The sequence below is a fragment of the Misgurnus anguillicaudatus genome, chromosome 4 (genome assembly GCF_027580225.2).
Source record: "Misgurnus anguillicaudatus chromosome 4, ASM2758022v2, whole genome shotgun sequence".
Taxonomy (NCBI): domain Eukaryota; kingdom Metazoa; phylum Chordata; class Actinopteri; order Cypriniformes; family Cobitidae; genus Misgurnus; species Misgurnus anguillicaudatus.
Window position 1 is genome coordinate 1,473,963 of NC_073340.2, and position 19,379 is coordinate 1,493,341.

The 19,379-nt window shown below is 39.0% G+C and overlaps 3 long non-coding RNA genes across 4 annotated transcripts; 2 read left to right on the forward strand and 1 right to left on the reverse strand.

Moving 5' to 3' along the window:
* The first annotated feature begins 2,513 nt into the window (after positions 1-2,513).
* LOC141363623 (uncharacterized) lies at positions 2,514-3,091 on the forward strand. The gene is made up of 3 exons (XR_012369091.1): positions 2,514-2,623; positions 2,769-2,875; positions 3,003-3,091. It is a non-coding gene; the product is annotated as an uncharacterized lncRNA (long non-coding RNA).
* Positions 3,092-11,431: 8,340 nt separating this feature from the next.
* On the reverse strand, positions 11,432-12,647 carry LOC141363671 (uncharacterized). The gene is made up of 2 exons (XR_012369172.1): positions 12,174-12,647; positions 11,432-12,126 (listed from the first exon to the last, which is right to left on the reverse strand). It is a non-coding gene; the product is annotated as an uncharacterized lncRNA (long non-coding RNA).
* Positions 12,648-14,233: 1,586 nt separating this feature from the next.
* Positions 14,234-19,103, forward strand: LOC129421199 (uncharacterized). 2 transcript variants are annotated; one of them, XR_012369092.1, is made up of 4 exons: positions 14,234-14,795; positions 16,393-16,585; positions 17,160-17,231; positions 18,700-19,103. It is a non-coding gene; the product is annotated as an uncharacterized lncRNA (long non-coding RNA). The 2 variants fall into 2 exon arrangements; XR_008637002.2 differs by lacking the exon at positions 17,160-17,231.
* Positions 19,104-19,379: the final 276 nt, after the last annotated feature.

Genomic DNA, 19,379 nt, shown 5'->3' on the forward strand with positions numbered 1-19,379 from the left:
CTGCCTCACCTTCCCTAATTTTCTCACTTATATCATTTAAATTGTGGAAAAAAACAGTACAAGTCTAGTCACGCATAACTCCTCGAACAATGACAAAGCCGAACAAAGCTAAAAAAGCAGATAAAGGAGGAGGAAGAAACGAAGATGATGAAAGCTAGCGATGGCGCTAAAGGATCAGATGCTAACACTAGCTCCTCCGCACCGTCGGTTGGTAATGATGATCTAATGGTCTCTATTAACACCCTTAGCACCAATATGGACAAGAGGTTTAACGATATCTCAGCCTCACTCTCCACACTAAAAAACGTAGTCGATGAAGTTGTCGTGCGAGTGGACGGAATAGAGCAGGCATCTAATGCTCACGAACAGCGTATTGAGGCCTTGGAGTCGCTGTGCTCAAAGCTGACTGCAGAATAGTCACAAATGCATGCAAAACTGGACGCCTTGGAATCTCGATCTTGTCGCCAAAACATCCGGACAGTGGGTATAAAAGAAAAAGAGGAGCAAGGACAACCTACAAAGTTTGTAGAAATGCTACTTCCAAAGCTCTTGGGAGAGGAACATTTTCAAACTCCGGTACAAGTGGATCGGGCGCACCGTAGCTTAAAACCAGCGACGAACGGCAGGCCGAGAGCAATCATCGGCAGGCTTCACCACTATCAGACCAAGGAGCTCGTTTTGCGTTTGGCCAGACAAAATCAACCGCTGATCTATATGGGAACACGGGTATCAATATACCCAGACCTGACAATTGATACCTTAAAAAAACGGCAGGTTTTCAACAACATCAGAGAGAAGTGTAGAGCTATGAAGATACTGTGTGGATTTCGTTTCCCGGCAAGATTCAATGTAACAGCGGACGGCATCACGGCGACATTCGAGACCCCAGAATCTGCGAACGAGTTTCTGAGTGACAAGGTGGAGAACTGGTCCAGCGGCGTCCAAGAACTTTGAAGTTTTGAAGTATCGATGTGTTATTTCGATTCTGTTATTTCGATGGAGATGAGTAAACTCGTACATGTTAGGAGACTGACTTGGTAAAGGAAATATGGTGAGATATATACAGTGGGTATAGAAAAGAATCACCCCCCCCTTAAAATACTCACATCCTGCCGCCCTGCAGCCCGAACCGAAGACAGACAAAAGCGATTTTTGTTTTATTCAGCTGTATTTACAACTTATAACATCCAAGTGAAAGACACAACACCGACCTGTCAGGAAAAAAATACAAAATAAAAAACAGAATCACTGAATTGGAAAAAGGATCACCCCCCTCCAAAAAATGACTTGTAAACCCAACCAGGTGTAGTTAATCACCTTCTCAATAGCACACAAAGCCAATTGACTTTCAACTGTGATCAGCTGTGGTCATTTTGATTAGCTCAGCATGAAAAAAGCTTTTACTGAAGCATTTCAGTCCTTGGTAGTGCAACTGAAGAAAACAATCAACTATGGGTGGCAAGGCATTGTCAAAAGATCTCCGGGATAAAGTTGTGGAGAGGCACAAGTCAGAAGATGGATACAAAAACATCTCAAAGGCTTTATCAGTGCCTAGAAGCACAGTGAAGTCTATTATTAAGAAGTGGAAGGTATTTGGTACAACACAGACCCTCCCTGCGTCAGGACGTCGCTCCAAACTGGATGAAAGAGCCAGGAGGAAACTGGTCAGAGAGGCTACCAAGAGGCCTACAGCAACTCTGAAGCAGTTGCAGGAATTAATGACAAAGACTGTTCATTGTGTGAATGTGACAACAATGTGGCTTGTATGGGAGGGTTGCAAGAAAAAAGCCACTCCTCAAGAAAGGCCACATGCAGTCACGACTGAGCTTTGCCAAAACGCACCTTGAAGATTCTAAGGCCACATGGAAAAAGGTGTTATGGTCAGATGAGACTAAAATTGAATTATTTGGCCTCAACGCCAAACGATATGTCTGGTGAAAATCCAATACAGCTCACCATCCGAATAACACCATCCCTACAGTAAAGCATGGAGGTGGTAATATCATGTTATGCAACCCAGTATCACGACCAGACGTGAAATACTCACGTTGCTCCACGTTGTAAAACATGTAGATGTCACAGTTTAACACCTTCAGACGTGAATCTTACACGTTTGAGAGACGTGAATCTTACACGTTTGCGTTAACGCGTTCCAGTGGCGAAATACCCGGATGTTGACCTATTCCACACGCAATCGCTGTAAGATCCATAATATTTAAATTTTCATTAAACCAAAATGGCATTCTGTTGTACTGACGATCACTGAGCAATTTTGATTTAATTATTTGAAATGTAAAAAATATTATTATTTACACGGTAAAAAGCATTAATTTGTCTACACTACCGAAAGAAAAAAAATTCCCGAATATAAGACGTCACGTGACGTCACCGTAATTTGCTAAACTTTAATTTGAAGAAGGGAAAAACGCTAAATAACTCTTCACAGGATTAATACTGTTTTTTTCAGCTGTTGAAATTCTGGGAAAATGCCTGTTAATGACCTGCTTATGACCACGACTTCCTCCTCACAGTACGTGGCAGTACTGCACCAAATCGATGCGAATCGCCAAATAAAGACCGAAGAAGACAACTCACTTTATCCTCTTCGGAATTCATCAAGCAGGTAAGACGGGTTGACAACAAAATGTACAACAATGTAATTATATAAGAGCTATTGTCATTTGCAGTATTAATATATTAAATATTAATATTTTGTGGTGTTATTTGGTCCCTCACTAAATGTCTAAACTCATTTAATTTTTCAATAGACTTTTAACGTCAGCAATTTAGTTGTACAATTAAGATGGCTGAGCAGGACACTGGTGCAGCAGAGGATGCTATGTTCCATGCAGACCTGCTTTTGGATCAAATGAAAGTGAGTACCTTAAGTTATACAACATGCTCATTTTGCAAATGAATGGGATTCTCATACAGTGAGTAAAAATGGGAGAAAACCCACTGCTGTTGTGTTTACATGTAATGTTGATTTTCTCTCGTGCAAGAAAAAGCAAGAAGAGAAAAGTACACCCCCTAACCGTGAGAGTAAATTTCAGTGGATTGAGAGAGACTGTGAAGGGCGTCCACTGCTGAAAAAAAAGAGCAGAAGCGGAGATATGCGTATGCGTTCTTCAGCTACAGGTTGGTCTTAGTCTGTATCCTATTGCAGGATTCTCAAACCTGTCCTGGAGGACCACTAGTACTGCACAATTTGCATGTCTCCCTCATTAGACACACCTGGTTTAAATCTTCAGCTCATTAATAGAGACTGCAAGACCTGAACTGGGTGTGTAAGGTAACTGAATGAGGTGTGTCACACAAGGAAAACATGCAAAATGTGCAGTACTAGTGGTCCTCCAGGACAGGTTTGAAAACCTCTGTCCTATTGTATATTCTAAATGGGTGTGTGGGACCAGGCTAGGTTGGTCTATGTCTTCTCTGGTTAAATCACCTGTAATATAGCCCATAAATTTCACTGCTTTTGATTGTTACAATCCCCACACATGCCAGGGTGCCTATGCCTTGCTAGTAATGTTTCCAATCAAACTTTGTCTGAACATTTGCATTAGGGTTGTAACGGTATGATTTTCCACGGTATGATAATTGTCTCAGAAACTATCACGGTATTGCGGTTTGCCGGTATTAAACACTCATTATTATTATTATTATTATTATTATTATTATTATTATTATTATTATTATTATTATTATTATTATTATTATTATTATCATTAGCTACAATGACCCTTAAATTATTAAAAAAACAGATAGGGTTTTGGGTTGAACATATATTACATTAAACTTTTGGGGGGGATACACTTTCCAAAAAAGTTAACTTTGATTCTTAATCTTTTTTGATTCTTTTAATTTTATTCTTTTATTTAAAATGCATTAAATTCTCTCAGAGCTGCTCTGGATATATTCATTTGTTCACATCGTCATATAGTAAGTGAAATGTATAGTTTTTCTTATATAAGTATAATCAACTTAAATTGATCTGTAATATAGACCCCTTCACGGTCCATGTCACAGGTGGTTCCCACTGCACATGTCGGGGTCAGAAAAGTCATTACAGCAGATTAAGTTGCGTATTATTCGGTATCATCAAAAATGCCTACTTACGTCGTGGGCTGTGAAAATCGCACCAGGTCTTCCGTTAAGTTTTCGCGATTCATGCAGAATCTCAAAAACAAAAAAATACAACATCTGCATCTGCGAGACTGGGACAATGCCAATATCAAAGAGGCTTGTGTTTGTAGTGCTCACTTCATTTTAGGTTAAGTCATCATTTTTCAGCCCTGTTAGATTAAATTATAAAGCCTAAATGGTATGAATAGTTTGACCCCATGCTGCGCGCGCACCTGATCTTCATTCAATATTTACAAACCTTGAAGGGGTCTATGAATCACTCAAATCAGCTTTAGTGCCTCTTTTTGCAGCCACTCTTCGTCCACATTTCTTGCAAAATGGATATCAATCTTCAAGGACAACCCCGCATATGTTTTTTGTATACCTAAAGTATTCTCATACTGTCGATTTTTTTTTCTGGTGGGGGATAGGGGTTAGAATTTGTAGTCTCTGACATTTTCTCTGCTGTACATAAACGAGTGGAGTCTAGCAGTCACGCCAAATGAAGTTGCATGTGCGTAGTAGCGCAGGTGAGATCTGCTTAATTTTTTTCCAAAACCGTGTATAAGCAAATGTTTACGGTATGATAATCCTATAAGTTAATATCAAGGTATACCGCCATACCGGTATACCGTTACAACCCTACATTGCATTAAAGAGTGATGCAGTAACATTACAGTAGTTATTTTTCTTTCTGCTAGAGTACCATGTCTGATTTACTTACTTGCACCAAACTGCAAAATTATTTAAGGGAGACTTTATCCCAATATCATTCAGTCCTGAATCCTTGTGAACCAGCTGAGGAGGTACCCATGGTGACAGAGCAAAACGTTTCTCAACACTTACTTGGTAGGATGGCTCCATATTGGCATTTTTTAATCAAATGAACAGTGTAATATGATTTTTGGTTACTTCACTATATTGTAGTCAAGTAGTTTAATCTTTCCCGAACCACAATGGGATATTTTTTGAACCACTAAGGAGCTATTTTCATGTCCCTCTTTCAGACAGTGAGATGCAGAAACTGCAGGAGATTCTGACAACATGTGTTGTCAGAACCTATCCAAATAGTAAACCTTGGGCAAGCAGACAACTAAAAGTCCTACTAAATAAAAAGAAACAGGCTTTTAAACAGGGAGATTCTACTGAGCTAAGGTCTGTTCATAAGGAAATTAAAAGGGAAATCAGGAGAGCTAAATTATCTTATAAAAGAAAATTAGAAGACATGCTTAGTAACAATAACATGGGTTCAGCATGGGATAGTATCAGGACTATGGTCGGTTTGACTGATAATGTAAAGAAAAGGGTCTCATTAGATGGGTTCACTTCTGATATGGTTCTGGCGCAAGAGCTAAACAAATTTTACTCCAGATTTGATGTGCATTTTTTCAATAATGAAATAATGACGCTGAGAAATACATCACTGGAATCAAAACAATGTTTTTCCCCTTTTTTTGATGAATATTCTGTTGTTAAAACTTTTAAACACTGTAAAACAAGAACAAGTGCTGGTCCAGATAATATCAGTAGTCGATTACTCTCCAATTGTGCTGTACAATTAGGCCTGATTTTTAATTATATTTTTAATTTATCCTTGTCTCAACAGAAGGTGCCTAATCTGTGGAAACAGTCTATTATAGTCCCTGTTGGTAAATCTAAATATCCCAAATCATTAAATGATTTTAGGCCTATAGCCCTGACTTCATTGGTGATGAAGTCACTGGAAAAACTGATCAAAGTTGAACTGCTGAAAACTACTGAACATCGAATGGATCCCCTGCAGTTCGCATACAGGACCAAGAGAGGTGTTCAGGATGCCACCATAACTCTGTTGAATTACATCTGTAAGCATCTTGACAGTCCAAATAACCATGTCAGATTGATGTTTGTTGATTTTTCATCCGCTTTCAACACTATTCAGCCTCATCTACTAATTCAGAGACTAAGGGATAACTTTGGTCTAGAAGGTAGTATTGTTGGCTGGATCCTGGACTTCCTCACAGACAGAACGCAAAGGGTCAGAGTAAATGGCAAATTTTCTGATCTATCTGTAACATCTACTGGTTCACCACAAGGGTGCGTCCTTTCTCCTTTGTTGTACATATTGTACACAAATGACTGTTGTAGTAGTTTTGAAAACCGTCATATATTGAAGTTTGCGGATGATACAGTCATAGTGAGCCTGTTGAATAGCACTGAAACTTTGCATGGTCCTGTGATTGACTACTTTTTAAAATGGTGTCAGGAATCTTTTTTATCTTTAAACGTTTTAAAGACTAAAGATATGTGTATTGATTTTAGACGTGCTCAGCCTTCCCCTGACACTATAGTGATTGATGGTCAGACAGTCGAATTGGTAGAGTCCTATAAGTACTTAGGCACTTTTCTCGATAACAAGCTGTCTTTTAAGAAAAATACTGACTCGATCCATAAGAAAAGCCAGCAGCGTCTTTTTTGTCTTAGAAAATTATCCAAATTTCAGGTTGACTCTACTTTGATGATTTTGTTTTATCGTTCTTTTATTGAGTCTATTATTACGTTCTCTTTTGTTTGTTGGTTTCAATCCTTGAGGGTAAAAGAGAGGAACTTACTGAACAAGGTTGTTTGTGTCAGTAGTAAAATTATAGGGCTTCCACAAGAAACTCTAAAGGATCTTTACGAAAAACAGCTGTTTAAGAAAGCAAACTCTATCCTGACTGACCCCTCTCATCCTTTATATTTACAGTTTCAGTTTTTACCATCAGGTTCATTGCTTAGACTCCCATTTGCCAAAACAAATAGATTTAAACACTCCTTTGTTCCGTCTGCTGTCTCTCTTCTAAATGCTAGGAGGGTAAGGTAGCTTACACATTATTTTTATTTTATTTGATCAGAATGTGTATTATATTATTTTTATTTTATTTTTATTGTATTATGTGTATTTGTGTTTGTAAGTTTGTGTGCTCCTATGCTGTAAACTTAATTGCCCCCCCGGGGGACAAAATAAATAAAAGGTTACAAGGTTACAAGGTTGAAGCTTCAGATGGTCCTTCTTCAACATCATCATCATGGAGCTTGCGACAGTCTGCAGCCCAAGATGAGTGGCAGAAAGCAAGGCCCTACCATCTGGACTACAAAAATTATTTAAGAAAATATGGGAGGAAGAACAGATCCCACTAGAATGGAAAGAAGGTCATCTCATTAAGCTCCCAAAGAAAGGAGATCTTAGTTCCTGCTCCAATTACAGAGGAATAACTCTGCTGTCAATACCAAGCAAAGTATTTAGCAGAATACTGCTAAACAGAATGAGGGAGGCAATAGACACCCACCTTAGGGACCAACAAGCAGGCTTCAGAAAAGATAGATCTTGCACCGATCAGATTGCAACACTGCGAATTATAGTGGAACAATCTCTGGAGTGGAACTCATCACTATACATCAACTTCATAGATTACGAGAAGGCCTTTGATAGTGTCGACAGAGATACTTTGTGGAAACTGTTAAGACACTACGGGGTACCACAAAAATTAACAGATATAATCAAGGCCTCCTATGAAGGACTATCCTGCAGAATTGTTCATGGCCAACAAACAACCGAGGCCTTTGGAGTACAGACTGGTGTCAGACAGGGCTGTCTGCTCTCACCCTTCTTATTCTTGTTGGCCATTGACTGGATCATGAAAATGTCTACAGAGCAAAAGAGAAATGGCATTCAGTGGACACTATGGAAACAGCTTGATGACCTGGATTTCGCAGATGACCTGGCCCTACTATCACATACACAGCAACAAATGCAAGAGAAAACCAGCTCTGTAGCACATTACTCTGCATGCATCGGCCTGAACATACATAGAGAAAAGAGCAAAGTCCTAAAAGTTAATACATCAAGCACTTTACCTATAACACTAGAGGGGGCGATTCTGGAGGAAGTGGAAAGCTTCACTTATCTCGGAAGCATCATCAATATACAAGGAGGGACTGATGCTGACATAAAAGCAAAAATTGGCAAGGCAAGAGTTGCTTTTAACCAATTGAAAAAGATCTGGTCCTGTAGTAACTTGACCCTCAAGACTAAAGTCAGGTTATTCAACACCACTGTGAAGCCTGTCTTAATGTATGGAGCAGAAACATGGCGAACAACAGCAGCTGGCTTAAAAAAGCTACAGACATTTATCAATTCATGTCTCCGAAAGATCCTCAGAGTCCGCTGGCCCAATGTCATCACCGATGGGGAGCTCTGGCGACGCACTCGGCGGGAGCCTATTGAAGAGTTAATCCGTCAACACAGATGGAAGTGGATTGGCCGCACCCTCAGGGGGCCGGCCTCCAGCATCACCAGACAATCCCTTACCTGGAATCCGCAAGGCAAGAGGAAAAGAGGTCGTCCCAGAATAACCTGGAGAAGGGAGCTGGAGGCAGACATCAAAAAGAGTGGTCAAAATTGGGGACAGTTGGAAAGACTGGCCAAGGACCGAGATGCCTGGAGAGACTTTGTTTGTGGCCTATGTCCCAGACGAGACGACAGGCTATGATGATGATGATGACCATCTGGACTGCTTGTTGTTCTCCAGGGTGGTCAAGGAAAATAAATGCAGTCAGTGCTCATCTCCTGCAGTTGTTCGTTGCAGAGACTGCATGCCAGAAGAGTGGCTGTGTACAGAGTGTGATATAATTTGCCACAAAAAATTGGTACTCCATAACAGGGAGTCCTGCATCGATGGATTTTACAGGCCCATTCCACCAACGGTGTGCTGTGTGAAAGAAAATGGCAAATATACATTAAAAAATCAAGGTACTGCTGTGTGTGTATGTGTGTGTGTGTGTGTGTGCGTTGGTGCGGCCGGATTATAGGGACATTTTACCTGAATACATACTGACTCTGTGAGGACATACCGTAACAATAAGGACAGGGCTGATGTCCTCATAAGTCTAGCAGCGTAGAGTGGCGTAGAAGGGTCTCACAAACCACCTCCCGCTTTTTCTCAAAATGTCCTAATATGTACGTTCCACCTGATTTCCAGTGTATGCCAGTGTATCCTCAGAGTGTATAATCTCCCTCTATTGAAAATTCGGTGGTACTGCAGCGCCATACACATTTCAGCCTTCAATGGATGCGTTTGATTGGTTGAAGGCTTTCCTGCTCAGCGATTGGCTGCACCTGATGTCGGTCAAACTCGAGGCGCTTCTGATTGTCTGCAGGTGTGACGCAGTGAATTTTTAATTAGCTAAACTCCAGCAAAGTTTATCGCTGTCGATTTTGTGTCGTCTGTGCAAGTTTAAGGTAAGTTTAATATATGATTTTTGAAGTTCAGTTTATATTTAGTCGTACATTTTGTAACTTTGATGTTTGTGTGCATGTAGTAAGTTACATTAATAAGGCATGAGATTGTTAATAAGGAGAATGAGATCGCATTCATTTGCTATATTATCATCATGGTGGGTAGTAAAATAGTTAAATTAAATGGATGATTATTTTTCAGTTTTTATATTATACAGAAATATGTGAAAATGTAAACAGAAGCGAATGTAATTAAATCGTCAGGTCGCGTATGGCGTGGTCACGGTTTCAGTCATGCACATGGCAGCTCTTAAAAACATAATACTGTATAAACAACCGATTGAAATATGTCATGTAGTGATTCTAGTGTTGTTTTAAAAGTAATAATGTACAATAAATTGCAGCTTGCTGTGTTTCGCCATCGTAAGTTGGCTTTAGGACATAAACGTAATTGACCAGGTGACGCGTCATTCCAGCTGTTATGGTTTTAGTATGATTCAGAAATATTTTATGTAACTGTAATCTTAAATCAATATTTGTATTGTTTTGTCATATAACACCAACGTGACACTGCTTTACTTGTTTCTTCTGTTGATGGTTTAGGCCATATAACGTTATATTGTTTTATATTGTTGTGTTAATTATTTACACTTTTCATAAATATAAACATGCCATTTACATTTTACCATTTGCTTAATCTGACGTGGCAGACGTTCACCTTACAAAAATATTCAAACGTTATGCCATAGATGCATTTCTAAATAAACAATAGGCTCTGACAAAATTGTACTAATGTAGTATAATTATGTATGTTGCTAAAAAAATTTAAAATGGTTAAATGCTAAAAGTAGTTGATCAGATAGAAAGAGCTTGAAAAAAGCTTTTAAATGAGACCAAGATCATATTATGGGTTCAAGAATAACAAAATACTGGCCATTTGAAACTCGAAAATCATCACTTTATTTGGTCCCATGTTTTCCATTAAAATTCTAGAAAATGTGTGACTGAATCATGAAAATTATAAAATTTTTGCTATAACTTTTTACATTTTTGAGATATTGACCTGAATCTTTCAGGATAAGCTGTTTGCCAGATCCTCTAAATACTACTTCTGAAAAGTCAGATATATAAAAAAACAAACCACTAATTACAACAAATAACACTCTTTATTCAGTCTATATATACAGACATCTACTACATGGCTATACGGCTCCGTCTCATTCTTTACCATTCAAGCAGATTTTGGTAGAGGTAAAACCACCTGTGGTAGTCGTTCAAATTTATTAAAATTTCGTTCACTTGTAGTTTAGCAATTAAACTAAATGTCTTTACAATTTCAAGAATGTCTTTACTCAACTTCAGTAAAAACAGCGATGATTTTACAAACAACAGACTTTGGCGAGCTCGCACGGCCAGTAGTTAAACATAAAAGGTGGTGACTGAAAACGAGAAGGTACCTATGCTTCTTCCGGTGATGTTAAGAATTAAAACTCAGAAATTTCACCATCAACAAACCAACAGAAGCATTATTTTCCACAACACCGCGCGCCGCCTGAGGAAATCTTGAGTATCGTTGAGCGGAACCAAAAAGTCAGCCGCGACAGCGGAGTTAGCAACATACCTAGTATAATGCAAGTAATATTTATTAGGACCATATACTCCATGTGTTCTTTGTTTCTAGTCAACATGTTGAGAAAGAGGAGAATTAAACCTGAACAGGATTCTAAAGAGCATGTGTTGTCAGGCAAAGACAAAGCCTTCATTGAGAAACGATACATCAACACATTTAAAGTAGTGATGCACCGAAATGAAAATTCTTGGCCGAAACCGAAAACCGAAAAAAGGAAACCAAGGCCGAAAAACCGAAACCGAAACACCGAAATAAATTATTATGCCAATTATTAGTACAATTGTATTTATGGCTATCTATCACTGTGTGCTAACTTTACTAGGGGTGTGTGACAGATAAAAAAACTCACAGTTCGGATCACATTACAGTTTTTGAGGCACAGATCAGATTATTTTTCGGATCAGCAAAAAGCAGGTGGGAAAAATCTAATAAACAATAAAGAAATTGCAAACATTTATAAAAGAGAACAAAGTTGTACATTAATAAGGTCTGAAATTAGCATTAGGTACAGAAATCAAATTAAATTAATCATAACACAATAAATTAAATATATTATTATTTTTTAGAGCTATTTGTCTCTTTGTCAGGTTGTTTGATCAACATTAATGACACAGACTTCAGTAGGTTAATCTGACTGTAATCTATACAGACATAAACAAATGTTTTTATTAGAAAAAGAATACTGTGGAGAGAATTTTTTTTATATGTGCCCTGTCAATAACAGAGAGAAATTATGTTTGCTTGTTTTTTTTTAAACGCGTCTCTATTCAAATTATTACTCTAGTGCAGCACTGATTTGGAGACATTTACAGTACATTAAAACATTAGGATAGGTGAAGAAAAGAAACCGATCCTCCATTGCAAACACAGTTTAGAACAAACAAGAAGACAACAAAGAACAGGAAACAAACAGTATGGTAACAAACATGCTCCACAGCTTTCTGTTTATGGATGAAATAAAATTAAAGAAGAAAAACGATAGTATGTGTGCAAATGCTGTCTATTTCCTTTGTATAATTGTTTGTAGTGGAGTGTCCTGTCTAAATATTTTCACGCGCATGCGATGTTGTACGCGGACTGTACGCGCACTGTCCGTGCGGTCTCAAATTTTGGGCTGCACGCGGACGGTCCTCGCGGCCGGCCGCGAACCCTCCTGATGACGAAAATGATGGCGCGCATACGCGGACGTCCCTAGTATACTTTCGGCTTTAAGGGCACTTAAACGCATGCATATACGACTGATGGTGAATCCCAAACAGCGCAACAGTCGCTCCACATAAAAACGTTACGTTGTGTTTCATTGCTTTATTCGCCAAATGTACGTTAATGGATTACAGTAAGAGACACATAGCGCGACTCTCTCTAAAGTTTACACATCAAGACATTCTTAATCTTTGCAGACGCGTGCAAACAGCTGGACCCTGAGTGAAACCTGCTTGAGCACGAAGGGGAGGGGTGTGAGACGACTGATCACCGTGAGGCTGAGTGAAACCCAAGCGCTAGCGCACAGATGAAAGGGGCGCGGTTGACATTCATTTTCGGTTAACATTTTCGGCTGGATTTTTTATTTCGGCCCGAAACCGATAATGCCATTTTCGGCCGAAATTTTCGGCGACCGAAATTTCGGTGCACCCCTAATTTAAAGGTATGTTGTGCATCACACACAATGTTTCTCCATTTATAATTTTAAGCACAGGTTAATTAGGTAATTTAAAAAAAATAGTATGTCAAGTACAGTTTATAGTTTACAAAGACAATGACTGTTCGACAATCTAAAACTAAGATCAGACATGGCTACGCTCAGCACGTCCCTGTGCATATGCTTAAACGCATTGATATTTAAGATCCCATTCGCATTACTATGGTTACAAATTTACATTAACATTCCCCCAGCTAATATATGACAAATGAGAGCTGTTCCGTTCTCTTACATCTTTGACAGTGTACTCTCCCCGAAGATGCGTGCATTATGTGAGCAGGCTGGTTAGGTTTGGTTTAAAGGGATAGTTCTGCCAAAAACGATATTAAACCCATGATTTACTCACCCCCAAGCTGTCCGGGTTTCATATGTCCATCGTTTTTCAGACAAACACATTTTCGGATATTTTAGAAAATATTTTAGATCTTTCAGTTGATTAAATGTAATATTACGGGGTCCAGCCATAGTCCACGACCTTCAAGTCCAAAAAAAAGTGCGTCCATCCTTCACAAATTAAATCCAAACGGCTCCAGGATGATAAACAAAGGTCTTCTGAGGGTAATCCGTGCGGTGTTGTGGTAGAAATATCCATATTTAAAATTTTATTAACGTAATTAACTACCTTCCGGTAGCTCCGCCATCTTAGACTCATACGCATTCAGGATGAGCGCTTACGCAGCGTACAGGTTTCTCTGCTGCTGCTCTGTCCCCCCGCCCTCCGAATTTGTCATACGTCACTAAGAAAAGTGCGTACACTACGCTAATACTCTCTCCTGAGTCTAAGATGGCGGCGCTACCGGAAGGTAGTTAATTACGTTAATAAAATTTTAAATATGGATATTTCTACAACACCACCGCACGGGTTACCCTCAGAAGACCTTTGTTTATCATCCTGGAGCCGTTTGGATTTAATTTGTGAAGGATGGACGCACTTTTTTTGGAATTGAAGGTCGTGGACTATGGCTGGACCCTGTAATATTACATTTAATCAACTGAAAGATCTAAAATATTTTCTAAAATATCCGAAAATGTGTTTGTCTGAAAAACGATGGACATATGCAACTCGGACAGCTTGGGGGTGAGTAAATCATGGGTTTAATATAGTTTTTGGCCGAACTATCCCTTTAAAGGTTTTTGGGCACTTTTGAGCAGGTCTTAGCTGGTCATGCTGTGTGACTTGGCTAAGCTGGTGGCTGGTCTTTTAGCTTGGTAAATCTAAAAGCATGACCAGCATGACCATCTTAGAAAGTTCTTAAACTCCTCTAAAACCAACCTGCTACTCATGCTTAACCAGATAAAACATGGCTGGGAGACCAGATAAAACCAGCTAACCAGGGCTGCGTTTCCCAAAAGCATCGTTGCTAACCTGTTAGCAACTTAGTTGGTTGGCAATGGGAAATTGCATTGCAACCAACAACGTTGCTGCTAACTATGCTTTTGGGAAACGCACCCCAGCTTAGGCTAGCAAGTCTTTAGCTGGTCTTTTCAGTAGGGGTGCATACCATCCCATACCATCAAACACAATCTGCACAGTAACTGAGCGAAACTTTTCCATTTGCATAAAAAATAATAATTTCTGATTAATTTAATTTTAACAGTTCTAAATTAAAACAAAACAAATAACCTTTCATGAAATGTGTCGTGGTTGTAAGTGAATGTAAACAGTCTGCAAAAGCTGAAAGTGAACCGTAACTCAGGTTATTGCCTTTCAAAAGAAAGAGTAGACTTTGAGTAGCTGGAACGAGTTTGAATCCCTTAGGTGTAGGCCCAGCTGGTGCAACCTCTTGTATATTGTTGTAGTAAATCCTCTGTACAATTTTTTTGCTACTTCACCTTAAATTACATCTCACATTTTTTACAGTATTTATGTCTTTCAAAGTATAAAGCCATGAGTGTGTTAATGCATAACAAAATTGTTAATGTGTTTATTTTGGTCTTATAGGAAGAGGTGTTTTTGCACTTGAACACATTAAACCATCCACATTTGTTGTGGAATATCGTGGAGTACTGTCTCAAAGTAAATATGTTGATGACATTCAAGGCAACTACTTGTTTGATTTCACATGGAATGGAGCACATTATTGGTAAGTTAGCTTTTTTATCAGATTCAAAGCAAAGAATTTACAGTAATAACGTTTATTTTATTATTACAACAAAGTTCAGCTTTTCCTCCAAATACCAAATCACCTTGCCATTTTGTGATCTAGAAGGACAGAAGCTTTGCCAGGGATTTGATATTAGGATCATAAGGTGATCATGACGGTGATTACTAAGGGGCCGTTCACATTTCATGTTTCTTGTGTGCACAACAAGTTATTTTACATGTAGACCCGCGGCGTGCCTGCTCAAATAGGAAGCGACCTGTGATGTTTTCTTTATTCCAGACATGTCGGCCTTGCAGTATTATCGGCTTTTTGCAATATTTACATTTTTCAGAATGACGTGTCTGCTTCCAATCAACTTAACCTTTTACGTATAAACATTGTTTAATGTAAGTGTATTATTCCATGTATACTCAGCTGATCAAAACTGTACAGCGATACCCAGAGCTGTATGATCTGTCAAGCGGCTATTATTGTGATCACTGAGGCTGTTTCTCAATATGCGTTCTTCAGCGATCTTGTGTCCTCGTGTTCTTGCTCTACATCATCATTAACCATCGAAGTTCAATTCCAATTCTCAAGAACGCAAGTACAGAGGACGCATGAAAATACCCGGATGTGTTCTTGATATCGAGGATGCATCGAGTGCAGACTTGCGCGCTGAAATCGCTTTACGCCCCAGAAGTCATTGCGGCAAAACAATGGCTGAGGAAGGCAGTGCTACGCACAGCGCACAAGAGTGAACGTTTGTTTGTAAACATTTGGGGGTGGTTTCCTGGACAGGGATTAGTTTAAGCCAGGAATAGGCCTTAGTTTAATTATGAAAAATATTATGAAATATATCTAGTTTTAACAAACATGCCTTACTAAAAACATTACTTGCGTGCATTTTGAGGCAAAACCAAGGGCACTGATGTATTTTAAGATATGTCAATGCAAGTTGTTTTCAGTTAGGACAGCTCTTACATTTATTTTAGTCTAGGACTAGTCTAATCCCTGTCCGGGAAACTGCCCCTTGAAGTATTTCCTGACAGGGTATCTAAATTTTTTACATATTTGCCATTTCAAAATGACATCATAAAAAATAATGTATATAATAATGCAGAGAATTGTATGTTCGTCACTTTATGAATGTTGCGATGTTGAATCTGGAGAGGTCAGGTCACCAACAGGAAGATCACACAAATCTCAATTCTCAAATGCAAGTCCGTTCTTTGCGTTCTTGGAATTGAGAAACAGCCTCTATCTATGGAGAGTGCTGATCATGGTTGCTTGGCAACAGCAGACGCTACAGAAGCGCAAGAGCCCGAGCACTTTGGATAAAAGGAATACTGTGGCATGTTCGAGTTTTCCCTGTGGACTTGTGAAATGTGAATGGCCCCTAAGGGAGGTTATTATTTTTCAACCTTGAATGGACAATCCTAGCTCTACTTAGAAAACGTATTGTTATTAAGCAAAGATAACTGTCACCATCTTTATTTGACAATAGATGTAATAGACTAGACTTAGCCTAACTTGTCAGTCATAATCTTTTGTTTTATTAAATTCATAGTAATAGTTTTCTGCATTTTTTTTATAGCATAGATGCTTCAAAAGAGGATGGATCGCTAGGACGACTGGTGAACGATGATCACAAAAATCCAAACTGCAAAGCCAAGACGGTTGTTGTTGAGGGAAAGCCACACCTGTGTCTATTTAGTCTAAGAGACATTTGTCCAGATGAAGAAATTACTTACAATTATGGGGATTCCTCTTGGCCCTGGCGTTCAGTAGTGAGTTTCTTTCTCTTGAACTAATGGCAAACATGTTGTGCAGTGTGTCCAGATTTTGGTTTATTTCTTTGTTTTTTATTGAAGAAAATATTATAAGGAATTAATAAATGCGTTTTTCCATATCTTCTGTGTACACAGCATGGTAGAAGTGAAAGTGCTATAGATATTTAAACTGGTTGTTCATGTATATAGACTGTTTCATTGGATGCATATGCGTTGGGTTCCTGTCTGTGTTGGTCTGACAACAAATACCTTGTGGCTAGATACACTTGAGCTATGGTTTGAACTAAGGCAATTTACTTATTTATTTAGCTTGTTATCAGAAATAATCTACTCTAGAGGTACTTTGTTGTGATTTAGTTATTGAAAGTTAAGTTTGGGCCACAAAAGCCTTTATGTTGTTGCTGCAGAAATGGTCTACATAAAGCATAATTTCTCACCATGAATATAGCCTTTTAGAATCTGACATGGCATTTAAAAGAAAAAAGAAAGAAATCGCCTATAAGAGGTATTATGGTGATCACTTGGCAAACATTGTTACTGAATGTTGTTCTTGTCTTTCTCATATTTATAGGAATTGTGTGATGAGATATCGGTTGCCGTTGATGAATCCATTGAGGGTCCTTCCTCATCAGGAAAAGAGAAAGTAAGTGAGCATATTTTCTTTCTTGACACTGACTTGATATTAGTTGTTGGAGTTTGGGGAATCATGACAGGCTGTTTTACTAGGATACCAAACTTTTGTGTAAATTAAGAAAATGGTGGCAAGATGAAGAGCTATCTAGGCACATCATCTCTATGTAAAGATGAGGGGTAACTTGTCACACCTAATCTAGACAATACCCTCTTTGATGTCTACTGATTTTCATATGTTGTGTGTTTGGGGGGGATGGGCACGACACCGACCTGAAATATAAGGACAGTGTTCCTCTATGAGGACGGTCACACACCCTATGATGTCCATGGATTTTCATATGTTGTTTGTGTTTGGGGGGGATGGGCACGACACCGACCTGAAATATAAGGACAGTGTTCCTCTATGAGGACGCTCACACACCCTATGATGTCCATGGATTTTCATATGTTGTTTGTATTTGGGGGGATGGGCACGACACCGACCTGAAATATAAGGACAGTGTTCCTCTATGAGGACTTACTTAAGGGCAACACTGTCATGACTGCAACTTTCTTAAAACTGATTCCAAAAGATCCCTGGCAAAGATCACATTTATAAAAACGTTTTTGCCGTGGAAAAGTGCTCCATGTCAGGGTCTGAGCAGATGCACGCACTTTTGTTTGATTTCTGCAGGTTTTTGGAAATATAAGCTATTCTTGCTGCTTTAATAAAGGATTTTAACATTGACAGGCGCTCTTTTATATGTCAATGACATTAATTGGGCACCATTTAAAGATGGAGATCTGAAACTGCTGAGCTGTGCACAAGTTCAAGATCATTTGCGATTTAAAGATTTTACATCTGAAAGGGAGGGGTATGCGTGTTTTCTGTGCGTATGGTTGTTCTATAAATCACACATACACATTTTTGAGAAATATTATTATTATTTTTATTATTATTATTATTATTATTAATACTTTTATTTTATTTATAATACTATATTTTTTTTATAAAGCACTTTTCATAAAAGAACCTCAAAGTGCTACAGAGACCATATTAAACTAGGACAAGTTAAAAGCGCCTGCCTGAACAAAACAGTTTTAAGCTCTTTTTTAAAATGTCCACCGACTGGGGTTTTCGCAAATGTTCAGGGAGAGAGTTCCAGATGGGAGGGGCGGCCGAGCGTGATCGGGAAATGATCGCAACATTTTATAAATGAGGCCACAGATGTTCTGTGCTGTAGCTTGTGCTGTATGAAGCCGATACGAATCACTTTGTTACCATTGTGTCCATTGTCCACAGAACTAAATCAATTTTCTATTCATCCAAGTGCAAAATGACAGTGGGGGGTTTGGCAGGTAATATAATTGGTGAATTATCGAATTCTGACCAGTGACAACAGATATTTAGATTTTGGTTGTTCTTGTAGGAATTATTATGGTGATCACTTGGCAAACATTGTTACTGAATGTTGTTCTTGTCTTTCTCATATTTATAGGAATTGTGTGATGAGATATCGGTGGCCGTGGATGAATCCATTGAGGGTCCTTCCTCATCAGGAAAAGAGAAAGTAAGTGAGCATTTTTTCTGAAATATAAGGACAGTGTTCCTCTATGAGGACGGTCACACACCCTATGATGTCCATTGATTTTCATATGTTGTGTATGTTTGGGGGGGATGGGCACGACACCGACCTGAAATATAAGGACAGTGTTCCTCTATGAGGACGGTCACACACCCTATCATGTCCATTGATTTTCATATGTTGTGTGTGTTTGGGGGGGATGGGCACGACACTGACCTGAAATATAAGGACAGTGTTCCTCTATGAGGACGGTCACACACCCTATGATGTCCATTGATTTTCATATGTTGTGTATGTTTGGGGGGGATGGGCACGACACCGACCTGAAATATAAGGACAGTGTTCCTCTATGAGGACGGTCACACACCCTATGATGTCCATTGATTTTCATATGTTGTGTATGTTTGGGGGGCATGGGCACAACACCAACCTGAAATATAAGGACAGTGTTCCTCTATGAGGACGGTCACACACCCTATGATGTCCATTGATTTTCATATGTTGTGTATGTTTGGGGGGGGTGGGCACGACACCGACCTGAAATATAAGGACAGTGTTCCTCTATGAGGACGGTCACACACCCTATCATGTCC